This window comes from Triticum urartu, chromosome 1A (genome assembly GCF_056163025.1).
Source record: "Triticum urartu cultivar PI428250 chromosome 1A, HENAU_Tu73, whole genome shotgun sequence".
Lineage (NCBI taxonomy): Eukaryota > Viridiplantae > Streptophyta > Magnoliopsida > Poales > Poaceae > Triticum > Triticum urartu.
The window spans coordinates 6008170-6020724 of NC_141873.1; positions in this window are offsets into that span (position 1 = coordinate 6008170).

Below are 12555 nucleotides of genomic sequence, written 5' to 3' on the forward strand. Positions count from 1 at the left end.
GTAATACATTTTGATGTGTGCAGTCCAATGAGTGCTGAGGCATGTAGTGGATATCGTTATGTTCTTTCTTCACAGATGATTTGAGTAGATGTTGAGTACATTTACTTGATGAATCACGAGTCTGAATTATTGAAAGGTTCAAGTAATTTCAGTGTGAAGTTGAAAGATCGTCGTGACAAGAGGATAAAAGATCTATGATATGATCATAGAGATGAATATCTGAATTACGAGTTTGGCACAGAATTAAGACATTGTGGAAATTGTTTCACAACTGATACAGCCTGGAACACCATAGTGTGATGGTGTGTCCGAACATCATAACTGCACCCTATTGGATATGATGCATACCATGATGTCTCTTATCGAATTACCACGATAGTTTATGGGTTAGGCATTAGAGACAACCACATTCACTTTAAATAGGGCACCACGTAATTCTGATGAGATGACACCGTATGAACTATGGTTTAGAGAAACCTAAGCTGTCATTTCTTAAAAGTTTGGGGCTGCGACGCTTATGTGAAAAGTTTCAGGCTGATAAGCTCGAACCCAAAGCGGATAAATGCATCTTCATAGGACACCCAAAACAGTTGGGTATACCTCCTGTCTCAGATCCGAAAGCAATAAGGGATTGTTTCTAGAATCGGGTCCTTTCTCGAGGAAAAGTTTCTCTCGAAAGAATTGAGTGAGAAGATGGTGGAGACTTGATGAGGTTATTGAACCGTCTCTTCAACTAGTGTGTGGTAGGGCACAGGAAGTTGTTCCTGTGGCACCTACACTAATTGAAGTGGAAGCTTATGATAGTGATCATGAAACTTCAGATCAAGTCACTACCAAACCTCGTGGGATGACAAGGATGCATACAACTTCAGAGTGGTACGTAATCCTGTCTTGGAAGTCATGTTGCTAGACAACAATGAACCTACGAGCTATGGAGAAGCGATGGTGGGCCCGGATTCCGATAAATGGCTCGAGGCCATAAAATCCGAGATAGGATCCATGTATGAAAACAAAGTATAGACTTTGGAAGAACTACTTGATGGTCGTAAGGCTGTTGAGTGTAGATGGATTTTAAAAGGAAGACGGACAATGATGGTAAATGTCACCATTAAGAAAGCTCGACTTGTCGTTAAGAAGTTTCCCGACAAGTTCAAGGAGTTGACTACGGTGAGACTTTCTCACTCGTAGCGATGCTAAGAGTCTATTGGAATTATATTAGCGATTACTGCATTATTTATGAAATCTTGCAGATAGGATGTCAAAACATTGTTTCCTCGACGATTTTCTTGAGGAAAGGTTGTATGTGATACAACCGGAAGGTTTTGTCAATCCTGAAAGATGCTAATAAGTATGCAAAGCTCTAGAAATCCTTCTGAGGACTGGAGTAAGCATCTCGGAGTTGGAATGTATGCTTTGATGAGATGATCAAAGATTTTGGGTGTATACAAAGTTTATGAGAAACTGGTATTTCCAAAGAAGTGAGTGGGAGCACTATAGAATTTCTGATGAGTATATGTTTTAACATATTGTTGATCGGAAATGACGTAGAATTTCTGGAAAGCATATAGGGTTATTTGGAAAGTGTTTTCAATGGAAAACCTGGATTAAGCTACTTGAGCATTGAGCATCAAGATCTATAAGGATAGATCAAAACGCTTAATGGTACTTTCAAATGAGCACATACCTTGACATGATCTTGAAGGTGTTCAAGATGGATCAGTCAAAGAAGGAGTTCTTGCCTGAGTTGTAAGGTATGAAGTTAAGACTTAAAGCTCGACCACGGCAGAATAGAGAGAAAGGACGAAGGTCATCCCCTATGCTTAAGACATAGGCTCTACAGTATGCTATGCTGTGTACCGCACCTGAAATGTGCCTTGCCATGAGTCAGTCAAGAGGTACAAGAGTGATCTAAAAATGGATCACAGGACAGCGGTCAAAGTTATCCTTAGTAACTAGTGGACTAAGGAATTTTCTCGATTATGGAGGTGATAAAGAGTTCGACGTAAAGAGTTACGTCGATGCAAGCTTAACACCTATCCGGATAGCTCTGAGTAGAGATGCCGGATATGTATAATGGAGCAACAATTTAGAATAGCTCCAAGTAGAACAGTTATTTGGAATAGCTCCAAATAGAACGTGGTAGCTTCATCTACAAAATGACATAAGAAATTTGTGAAGTACATACGGATCTGAAAGATTCAGACCCGTTGACTAAAACCTCTCTCACAAGCAAAACATGGTCAAACCCAGAACTCATCGAGTGTTAATCACATGGTAAATGTGAACTAGATTATTGACTCTAGTAAACTCTTTGGGTGTTAGTCACATGGGGATGTGACCTTGAGTGTTAATCACATATCGATGTGAACTGGATTATTGACTCTAGTGCAAGTGGGAGACTGTTGGAAATATGCCCTAGAGGCAATAATAAATTAGTTACTATTATATTTCCTTGTTCATGATAATCGTTTATTATCCATGCTAGAATTGTATTGATAGGAAACTCAGATACATGTGTGGATACATAGACAACACCATGTCCCTAGTAAGCCTCTAGTTGACTAGCTCGTTGATCAATAGATGGTTACGGTTTCCTGACCATGGACATTGGATGTCGTTGGTAACGGGATCACATCATTAGGAGAATGATGTGATGGACAAGACCCAATCCTAAGCCTAGCACAAGATCATGTAGTTCGTATGCTAAAGCTTTTCTAATGTCAAGTATCATTTCCTTAGACCATGAGATTGTGCAACTCCCGGATACCGTAGGAATGCTTTGGGCGTACCAAACGTCACAACATAACTGGGTGACTATAAAGGTGCACTACGGGTATCTCCGAAAGTGTCTGTTGGGTTGGCACGAATCGAGACTGGGATTTGTCACTCCGTGTAAACGGAGAGGTATCTCTGGGCCCACTCGGTAGGACATCATCATAATGTGCACAATGTGATCAAGGAGTTGATCACGGGATGATGTGTTACGGAACAAGTAAAGAGACTTGCCGGTAACGAGATTGAACAAGGTATCGGGATACCGACGATCGAATCTCGGGCAAGTATCGTACCGATAGACAAAGGGAATTGTATACGGGATTGATTAAGTCCTTGACATCGTGGTTCATCCGATGAGATCATCGTGGAACATGTGGGAGCCAACATGGGTATCCAGATCCCGCTGTTGGTTATTGACCGGAGAACGTCTCGGTCATGTCTGCATGTCTCCCGAACCCGTAGGGTCTACACACTTAAGGTTCGATGACGCTAGGGTTATAAAGGAAGCTTGTATGTGGTTACCGAATGTTGTTCAGAGTCCCGGATGAGATCCCAGATGTCACGAGGAGTACCGGAATGGTCCGGAGGTAAAGATTTATATATAGGAAGTCCTATTTCGGCCATCGGGACAAGTTTCGGGGTCATCGGTATTGTACCGGGACCACCGGAAGGGTCCCGGGGGCCCACCGGGTGGGGCCACCTATCCCGGAGGGTTCCATGGGCTGAAGTGGGAAGGGATCCAGCCCAAAGTGGGCTGGGGCGCCACTTCCCTTATGGACCATGCGCCTAGGGTGAAGGGGGAACCCTAAGGAAGAGTCCCAAGGAGGGAAGGCACCTCCTAGGTGCCTTGGGGGGGAGGGAAACCTCCCCTGGCCGCCGCCCCCTAGGAGATTGGATCTCCTAGGGCTGGCGCACCCCCTCCTTGGGCTCCCTATATATAGTGAGGGTAGGAGGGCCTCTTGAGACACCCCTTATGCCTTTGGTGCAGCCCCTCCCTCTCTCCTAAGTCCTTCTCCTCTCCCGTGGTGCTTGGCGAAGCCCTGCAGGATTGCCACGCTCCTCCACCACCACCACGCCATTGTGCTGCTGCTGGATGGAGTCTTCCTCAACCTCTCCCTCTCTCCTTGCTGGATCAAGGCATGGGAGACGTCACCGGGCTGTACGTGTGTTGAACGCGGAGGTGCCGTCCGTTCGGCACTTGGTCATCGGTGATTTGGATCACGACGAGTATGACTCCATCAACCCCGTTCACTTGAACGCTTCCGCTCAGCGATCTACAAGGGTATGTAGATGCACTCTCCTTCCCCTCGTTGCTAGTCTCTCCATAGATAGATCTTGGTGACACGTAGGAAAATTTTGAATTTCTGCTACGTTCCCCAACAGCCGGCTACCCATCTATGGAAGGATTGTACGATCATGAAGGCTTTTAAGAATTCTAACATGTTTGATGGTAACCACGGGCCTGTCGGCGGCTCAGGCGGTGGCGGTTTTCATGGCCAAGGCCATCCGGGTAGTCAAGGCGATTATAGTCAGCAATCCTGCCAGGGCAGTCAGCAACAGCAGCAACAGCCCGGGTATCAGAGTAACCCAAAATAGCTGAACAGTGGACAGTACCACGTGTTTACCACCAGTTTGTGCAAGAGGGACCAGAAGCTTCAGAAGAGGGCTGTAAATGCTGTTGAGCCGGCGGTTCCACGTTATTTGAGATGGTCTGAACAACCTATTCTGTGGAGTAGGGAAGATCACCCACCCCGGGTTGATAATCCGGGTCATCTGGCTTTGGTGGTGGCGCCTCAGGTTGGTGGATATAAGTTCATTAAAGTGCTCATGGACGGAGGCAGTAGCATCAACGTCCTCTATTATGAGACGTTCTGTCGCATGTGGTTGACTGATAAGAGTCTTAAAACATCCAACACTGTTTTTATGGGGTAGTTCCTGGTAAGTCAGCGTACCCAGTTGGTAAAATTGAGCTGGAAGTGGCCTTTGGAGATGAGTATGATTCTAGGGCTGAGAAGCTAACTTTTGAAGTGGTTAAAATCAAGAGCCCATATCACGCTCTGTTTGGACGGCCGGCTTATGCTAAGTTCATGGCCCGGCCGTGTTATTTGTATTTGCAGCTCAAAATGTTGGGTTATAAGGCACTATCATAGTACATGGAAGCCGCAAAATAGCCCTGGAATGTGAAGAAGGTGATGCTGCATATGCCGAGTCTGTTTGTGCAACAGAGGAATTGAAGTTTTATAAGGATAATGTTGACCCGGCAAACATGGCGTCTTTGAAGAAGCCAACTACGGAGCTTGAGCCGGCATTGAAATTCAAGTCCGCTGATGACACCAAGATGATTGATTTCGTGTCTGGCGACTCATCCAAACACTTCATTATCAGTGCTAACTTGGATCCAAAATAGGAAAGCATGCTCATCAAGTTCATCCGTGAGAACCGGGACATCTTTGCATGGAAGCCTTCTGACATGCCGGGTGTTCCGAGAGAACTCATTGAGCACACTCTCAATATTCATCCAAAGTTTAAGACGGTCGGGCAATTTCTTCGGCGGTTTAACGAGGAAAGGTGCAAGGCCATTGGAGAAGAGGTGGCCCGGCTCTTGGCGGCCGGGTTCATTGTTGAAGTTTTTCACCCAGAGTGGTTGGCTAACCCGATGCTTGTGCTTAAAAAGAATGGCACCTGGCGCATGTGTGTGGATTACACAAATTTAAACAAGGCTCGTCCGGCTGATCCTTTTGCTCTCCCTCGTATTGATCAAATCATTGATGCTACGGAGGGTTGTGAGCGTTTGAGTTTTCTGGATGCTTATTCGGGTTATCATCAGATCAAGATGGCAGTTAAGGACCAGGAGAAAACAGCTTTCATCACTCTGTTTGGATCCTTCTGCTATGTGTCTATGCCTTTTGGGCTCAAGAGTGCCCAGGAGACTTATCAGCGGTGTGTACAAAATTGCCTTCATAATCAGATTGGGTGTAATATTCATGCTTATGTGGATGATATAGTGGTGAAATCCAGAGAGAAGGAAACCTTAGTAGCTGATCTGGAGGAAACCTTTGGTAACCTCCGGGTCTAAAAGATGATGCTTAACCCGGCCAAGTGTGTTTTTGGAGTCCCAGCTTGCAAGCTCTTGGGTTTTTTGGTGTCTAACGGAGGCATTGAGGCTAACTCGGAGAAAATAAAGGCAACCACGTCTTTGGCTAAACCGGCATGCATCAATGACGTTCAGCGGCTGGCGGGCCATGTCGCAGCTTTAAGCCGGTTTATAAGCCGGTTGGGCGAGAAGGCTATGCCATTGTATCAAATGATGAAAAAGGTGGATGAGTTTGTCTGGAGTGACGCTGCTGATTCCGCTTTTGAAGGTTTGAAAAGACAGCTTGCTGGGCCGCCGATTCTTGCTGCCCCCGTTGAGAAGGAGCCGCTATTGTTATATGTGGCTGCTAACTCACAAGCCGTCAGCGTGGCCATTATTGTGGAGCGCAAGGAGGTTGGCAAGGAACATCCGGTTCAATGGCCAGTTTACTACGTCAGTGAGGTGCTCATTGAATCCAAGAAAAGATACCCACATTAGCAAAAACTTGTTTATGGGGTGTTCATGGCAAGCCGGAAGCTTAAGCATTACTTCCAGGGTCATCCTATCATTGTGGTTAGCTCTGCTCCTATAGGAGATATTATTCAGAACAGAGAAGCCACAGGACGAGTCGCCAAGTGGGCCATTGAGCTTGGGTCTCATAATATAAAGTATGTGCCACGTACGGCTATTAAGTCTCAAGCACTGGTGGACTTCATTAATGATTGGACGGAGTTACAGACACCTGAAGAGAAGCCAGACAACACATATTGGACGATTCATTTCGATGGGTCCAGACAGTTGGAAGGCTCGGGGGCTGGAGTTGTGTTAACTTCTCCTCGAGGTGACAAGTTTTGTTATGTGTTGCGATTGATGTTTCCTTGTACTAACAACGCAGCAGAATATGGGGCCTTGCTCCTTGTTCTTCGAATGGCTAAAGAGATGAGTTTAAGCCGGGTACGGTGCCTTGGCGACTCAGATTTGGTGGCTCGGCAGGTGTCAGGCAAGTGGGATTCCAAGGACCCTCTCATGGCGGCTTATCGCCGGGAAGTTGATGATGTTGTTGGACATTTCAAAGGTTATCAGGTGGAGCACATTGACCGCAGAAAAAACAAAGCGGCTGATGCTTTAAGCCGGTTGGGATCACAGCGTAAGCTGGTGCCACCTAACACTTTTCTAGATGTTCTTCAAAACCCTTCTGTCAAACTGCCTACAGAGGAAGATTTGGTCGTTCCAGACCCGGAGGCACAGTTATTAGCGGCTCTTCATGTTATTCCAGATTGGACATTACCGTATTTGGCTTACATGACCCGGGGTGAGTTGCCAGAGGATGAGACCTTGGCTCGACAGATAACCCGACGGTCTAAGTCAATGACAATTTCCAATGGTGAGTTGTATCATCGCAGCGTCACTGGAGCGTTTCAACGTTGTGTCTCTCCCGAAGAAGGTCAAGAAATTCTTCGTGAGATCCATGAAGGGGATTGTGGTCATCACGCTGGTTCAAAGTCTCTTGTGGCTAAAGCTTTTCGTCATTGTTTTTACTGGCTAATGGCTCACGCTGATGCAGAGGATCTGGTCAGTAGGTGTGATGGGTATCAAAAATTTGCACGACGAGCGCACGTGCCGGCTTAAGAATTGCGGATGATTCCAATCACTTGGCCGTTTGCAGTCTAGGGGCTTGACATGGTTGGACCTTTTAAAAGATCCAAGGATAAAAAGACACATCTTTTGGTGGTAGTTCACAAATTTACAAAATGGGTTGAGGCAGAGCCGGTTAGTAAGTGTGATGCAGCCACGATGGTTCAGTTCATGAAAAAGGTGATCTTTCGTTTTGGCTTTCCACATAGCATTATAACTGACAATGGTACTAATCTGTCCAAAGGCGACATGGAGGAGTTTTGTCAACGTGAGCATATCCGGCTTGATGTTTTGTCTGTAGCTCACCCCCAATCCAATGGTCAAGCTGAGAGAGCAAATCAGGAAATCCTAAAAGGTCTCAAGCCCGACTTATGGTTCCTTTACAACGGACGCCGGGTTGTTGGGTAGAGGAATTACCCTCGGTGCTGTGGAGTATCAATACCACTCCTAACAGATCTACAGGTTATACACCTTTCTTCATGGTTTATGGAGCAGAAGCAGTTCTGCCTAGTGACATCCATCATGACTCGCCTCACGTGGCGGCCTATGTTGAAGCTGATAATGAACAAGCCCGACAGGATGCACTTGACTTGTTAGATGAGGAGAGAGATTTGGCAGTGGCTCAATCATCAATTTATCAACAGGACTTGCGCCGTTATCACAGCCGCCGGGTTAAGTCCAGAACCTTTCAAGAAGGTGACCTAGTGCTCCGGCTCATCCAGGATCTGTCTGATGCACACAAGCTATCCCCGCCTTGGGAAGGACCCTTTGTGGTCAGCAAGAACTTAAACAATGGGTCATATTACCTCATTGATGTTCGAGAGCACAAAGACCCACGTAAGTCGGAGGAGGGGACCCGCCGGCCGTGGAACATCGCTCAGCTTTGGCCATACTACACTTAAACCACCGGCTCTCATCATGTACATACTTTGACGTTGTATATAATATGATAAGTAATAAAGTAGGACCTCTGTCCTTTTCCCCTTCAATGATCATATATCTTTATTATTTTCATTATTTAAAATGACCATTAGGGGGCTGATCGTATCCGAATCTAGCTTAACCCTTTTGGTCCGGCTCATGATCGTATTCGAATCTAGCCGTAAAACTCATGGTCACTTGGGGGCTTCCTGTTCAAACATAGGTCGTATTCGAACCAAAGAGAACATAGCTGTCGTAACCCTCTTGATCGGCTCAAAGCCAAACTCACTAGGGGGCTTCTTGATCGTATCCGAATCATAGCTTAACCCCTTTTTGGGTCCAACTTGGATCATATTCGAATCAGGGTCGTTAAAACCTCACAAGGTCATTTGGGGGCTTCCTGTTCAAACATAGGTCGTATTCGAACCAAAGAGAACATAGCTGTCGGTACCCTCTTGATCGGCGCAACGCCAAAGCCACTGGGGGCTATATGATCGTATCCGAATCTTAGCTTAACCCCTTTGGTCCGGTTTACTGATCGTATTCGAATCAGAAGCCTCCAGTTTTTATTTAAATGTTTGATTTACATTGTCTGAAGCCTAGTGTTTTATCTTATTGTTTTTATCGCCTCAAATCTAACTGTTAGTATGGTTTCAAATTAAACCGGCTTGGCTATTTGACAATGTGTTGCCAAGGCATAACAGTCATCAGACATATGGAAGTATTGACTTCTAAAAAAGATTGGGTTATCAACCTCATCATCCGGGTCATGTAAACCGACAGTCCAGATTCAAAAACCACAGGTATGACAGTGTCATTCATGAACAGACTTCCCTGGGTTTTTCGTCAATCAAAGGTTTTTTCAGCCTTGTTTATCTTACATTTGGTTCTATTTTTTCCACTATGATAATTTCATAATCATGTACCGGGTGTTTTGACCCGTCCAGTGCTAAGCCGCCGGGACAGTTTTTTTCATCTTTTACAGGAACAGAGTTAAAACATTACAGATGCAACCACGGATGTAATGCATATATATATTGACATCATGGGTAAAGAGTCATATGAAACATCTTATGCACGATGGCATAGGCAAAATATGCAGTTTTCAAACTAACCTATTACAAGGCATTGAGAGCCCAAAAGGTTAAACGGTTTTCTCTCTTAAGCAGGTCTTAAGCTAAAAACTGGATTGTTCAGATGGTTATGACTCCTCCCTGGCCGGCTCACCTCCCTCCACTGGTTGGAAGCTGGGATTGGACCAGTCAAAGCCGTTCAGAGCAATGAACTCAGCCTCATCGTCAATTAGGCCGGCCGGGTCAATTTCCAGGGCAAAAGTGTGTTGAAGAACCGGCGGGATAAGATCCATCACTTTATAAGAGGGAGTCGCCATCTTTTTATTCTCCATATCAAAACCCGGCTGATATTTTTCGATGTTGGTCTCCTCACCAAGAATGGTAGCCTGAGGACGAACTCCCCTCACACAAGCAATAAAGTCATCTTGCTCAAACGGAATCCCGTCTTCCTTCATGGTAGGGTACCCCTGAGCCACGTCCACCGGGTCTAAATCCGGCACCCAGGCTTTGGAGCGGCTCAGGGCAGTCAGGGCTCCGACTCTGGCACAAGATCGTTTGACCTCTTGAAATCTGGTGGGTAAGATCGATAACTTCTTCAAAACATCACTTAAACGGTTGGGTCCTTGGTTGGCAGGGGATATAGTAGAAAGTGCTCGTTGAGCACCAGTGTACAGTTGCTCCACCAAGGTATAAACCGCCTTCAGTTTTGTCACACTATCTTGACTCAGATATTTTACTTCGTGGACCTGTGAGTACTTTTTAACAAAGGCTCAGCAGGCGGCTTATATTTCTGGTTAAAATAAAGTATAAGTGACCAATGCAAATGACTTACCAAAGATGGCAGAGACCATTTGAGACACACGGTTTTTTAAGCCGGTGAGCTCCGTGGTAACCTCCTCAAGAGCCGCCTCTGCTGTCTTGGCACGTTGTGTCAGCAAGGTCTTCTCATCGGCCCAGGATTTCTTCTTCTCATTCACACTGGTCTTCAATTTTTCAGTTTCAGAGAGACTCAATTGGACTTTGGAGTTAGCAGTCTTTATCTCCGCTTCTTGATCCGCCAGCCGGGTCTTTGCATCCGTCAATTGAGAGCCCAATTCAGTTAGGGCGGTCTACAAACATGCATAGGTGTGTCAAAATTTAAACACAAGTTATATTGATTAAAGTCGCGAGTGCTTTGCAACGCAAGACCACTTGGCACTTGGGGGCTAATGTCTGCCAAAGCAATTTTATGCAAAATGACTCTTCTATGTTTCAAGTCCCAAGTGTTTTACAAAGTAACAACGCTTGGCACTTGGGGGCTAATGCATGATATTCAGAAAGTTTTTCAAGATGAGCCGGATCACACTACTTATTTGGACTAATCTAAGACAGTTATGAAGTTAAGTACCGGGTCATTTATGATAAATTGAGCCGGCCCTTGGGGACTACAGGTGAAGTTTATACTAATCTGTTGAACTTAGGAAAAATCTAAAGACAAGGTATCAACCTATATCATAAGTCTATAGATCATTCAGGTTCATCATAATCTGAAGACTTGGGGGCTGGCAGAGTATATATAAACCGGAGAACGTACCTCATATTCCAGTTGCAATTGCTTGACCATCTCAATTTCCGAGTCACAGCTGGAATGCACAGGACTGAGATAGCCGGACAGCACGTCACTAATGTTCAGATGAGCGTAGTGAGAGATATCAAATTGTACTTTCTATCTTTCCAAGGCCTCCTATTTAGCAGAATGCCTGGCCAGCACAGTTGGATTACCCGACGCAACAAATCTACTGCCAGTGATCAAAACGTCATGGTCAGAAGATGCTGGCAGGTTAGCTGAACCGGACGGTCTGACGGTGGATGGATCGACAATGGTTTCGTCAGCTGACGGCTCAGGAGGGTCCAATTGAGCATGGACAGCTAAATCTTCTGGCGCTTCAGATTGAGTGGGAGGAGTTGATGTTGCCAGTTCAGGTGCAGGATTTTTTGGGTCCTCTGCCGGTTTAATCACCTTGGCTTTCTTGGACTTTGCTTGACCGCTAAGAAAGATTTTTATGAAATAGTTAGTATAATGATGCAGTTTTAAAAATGTAGAGGAAAGATGATTTTCCTTACCCATGGGCAGTCTTGAAAGCCGGAAATTGAGTTTGGGACAAGTCGCCAGAAGAGCGAGAGACCTCCTGCAAAGGTAAAATAAAGTTAAGAATATAAGGAAATAAATTCATGGATAAAAACAAAGGACAAAGGTGAAAGAAACCTCATTCTGGCGTTTTCGAGGAGTTTTTTCTAAGTCGGAAGGTGGTTCATCATCATCATTAGTCCGGGCCAGATGGCGGCTCTCATGTTGCTGCTTTTTCAAAAGAAAATGAGGGTCCAAATAAGCCAAAGGGTGCGAAAACCTTACTTTCCGGGTTACCAGTCGAAGTTTCTGTCTTGGCAAAGGGGCTGAGTCGTAGGAAATAGTTACCTCTTCTTCCACGGCCTGGCTGGCCCCCGTGTCATCCTGGCAATAGTCAGTGTCAGTAAGATAGTTGAAAATTTGGCCAAGGGAGAAAGGGCTACCTCCGACTCAGAAACATCATCAAGCTGGAAGATGTCAGATGCAGTCTTCTTCTTCTTGGGCTTCCGGGTCGTTCTCCTGGCGGCTATGGCAGCGGATCTAGCCTTCTTGGTAGCTTCATGATCATACTTGGCCTTCCAGAAGTCAGATTTGGCCTGTAAACAAATAAACAGGTTAAAAGGTCATGCAAGTATTTAAACTACTGAGGTAAACACAAAAAGAGAAAATGGTCAAGAAGTTACCTCTGGTGTCGGGTTAAGTTTGCAGAAGGGGTTTAATCCAACCTTGCTGCAGTCCTTGTATTTGCCATTCACGAGGATGGTAGACATTGCAACAATGTCTTCTTCAGTTAATTGTACAGAGCTATAACGCAGAGAATCATTTGGGCCTCCGCCATACTTATACATCAACTTGGATCGGCGTCTTAGAGGGATGACCCGCCATGAGATCCAGCAACGGATCAGGTCATCTCCGGTTAAGCCATTTCCCAATAAAGCTTGAATCCTTTTGACAGATGGGATAAGCTTCTT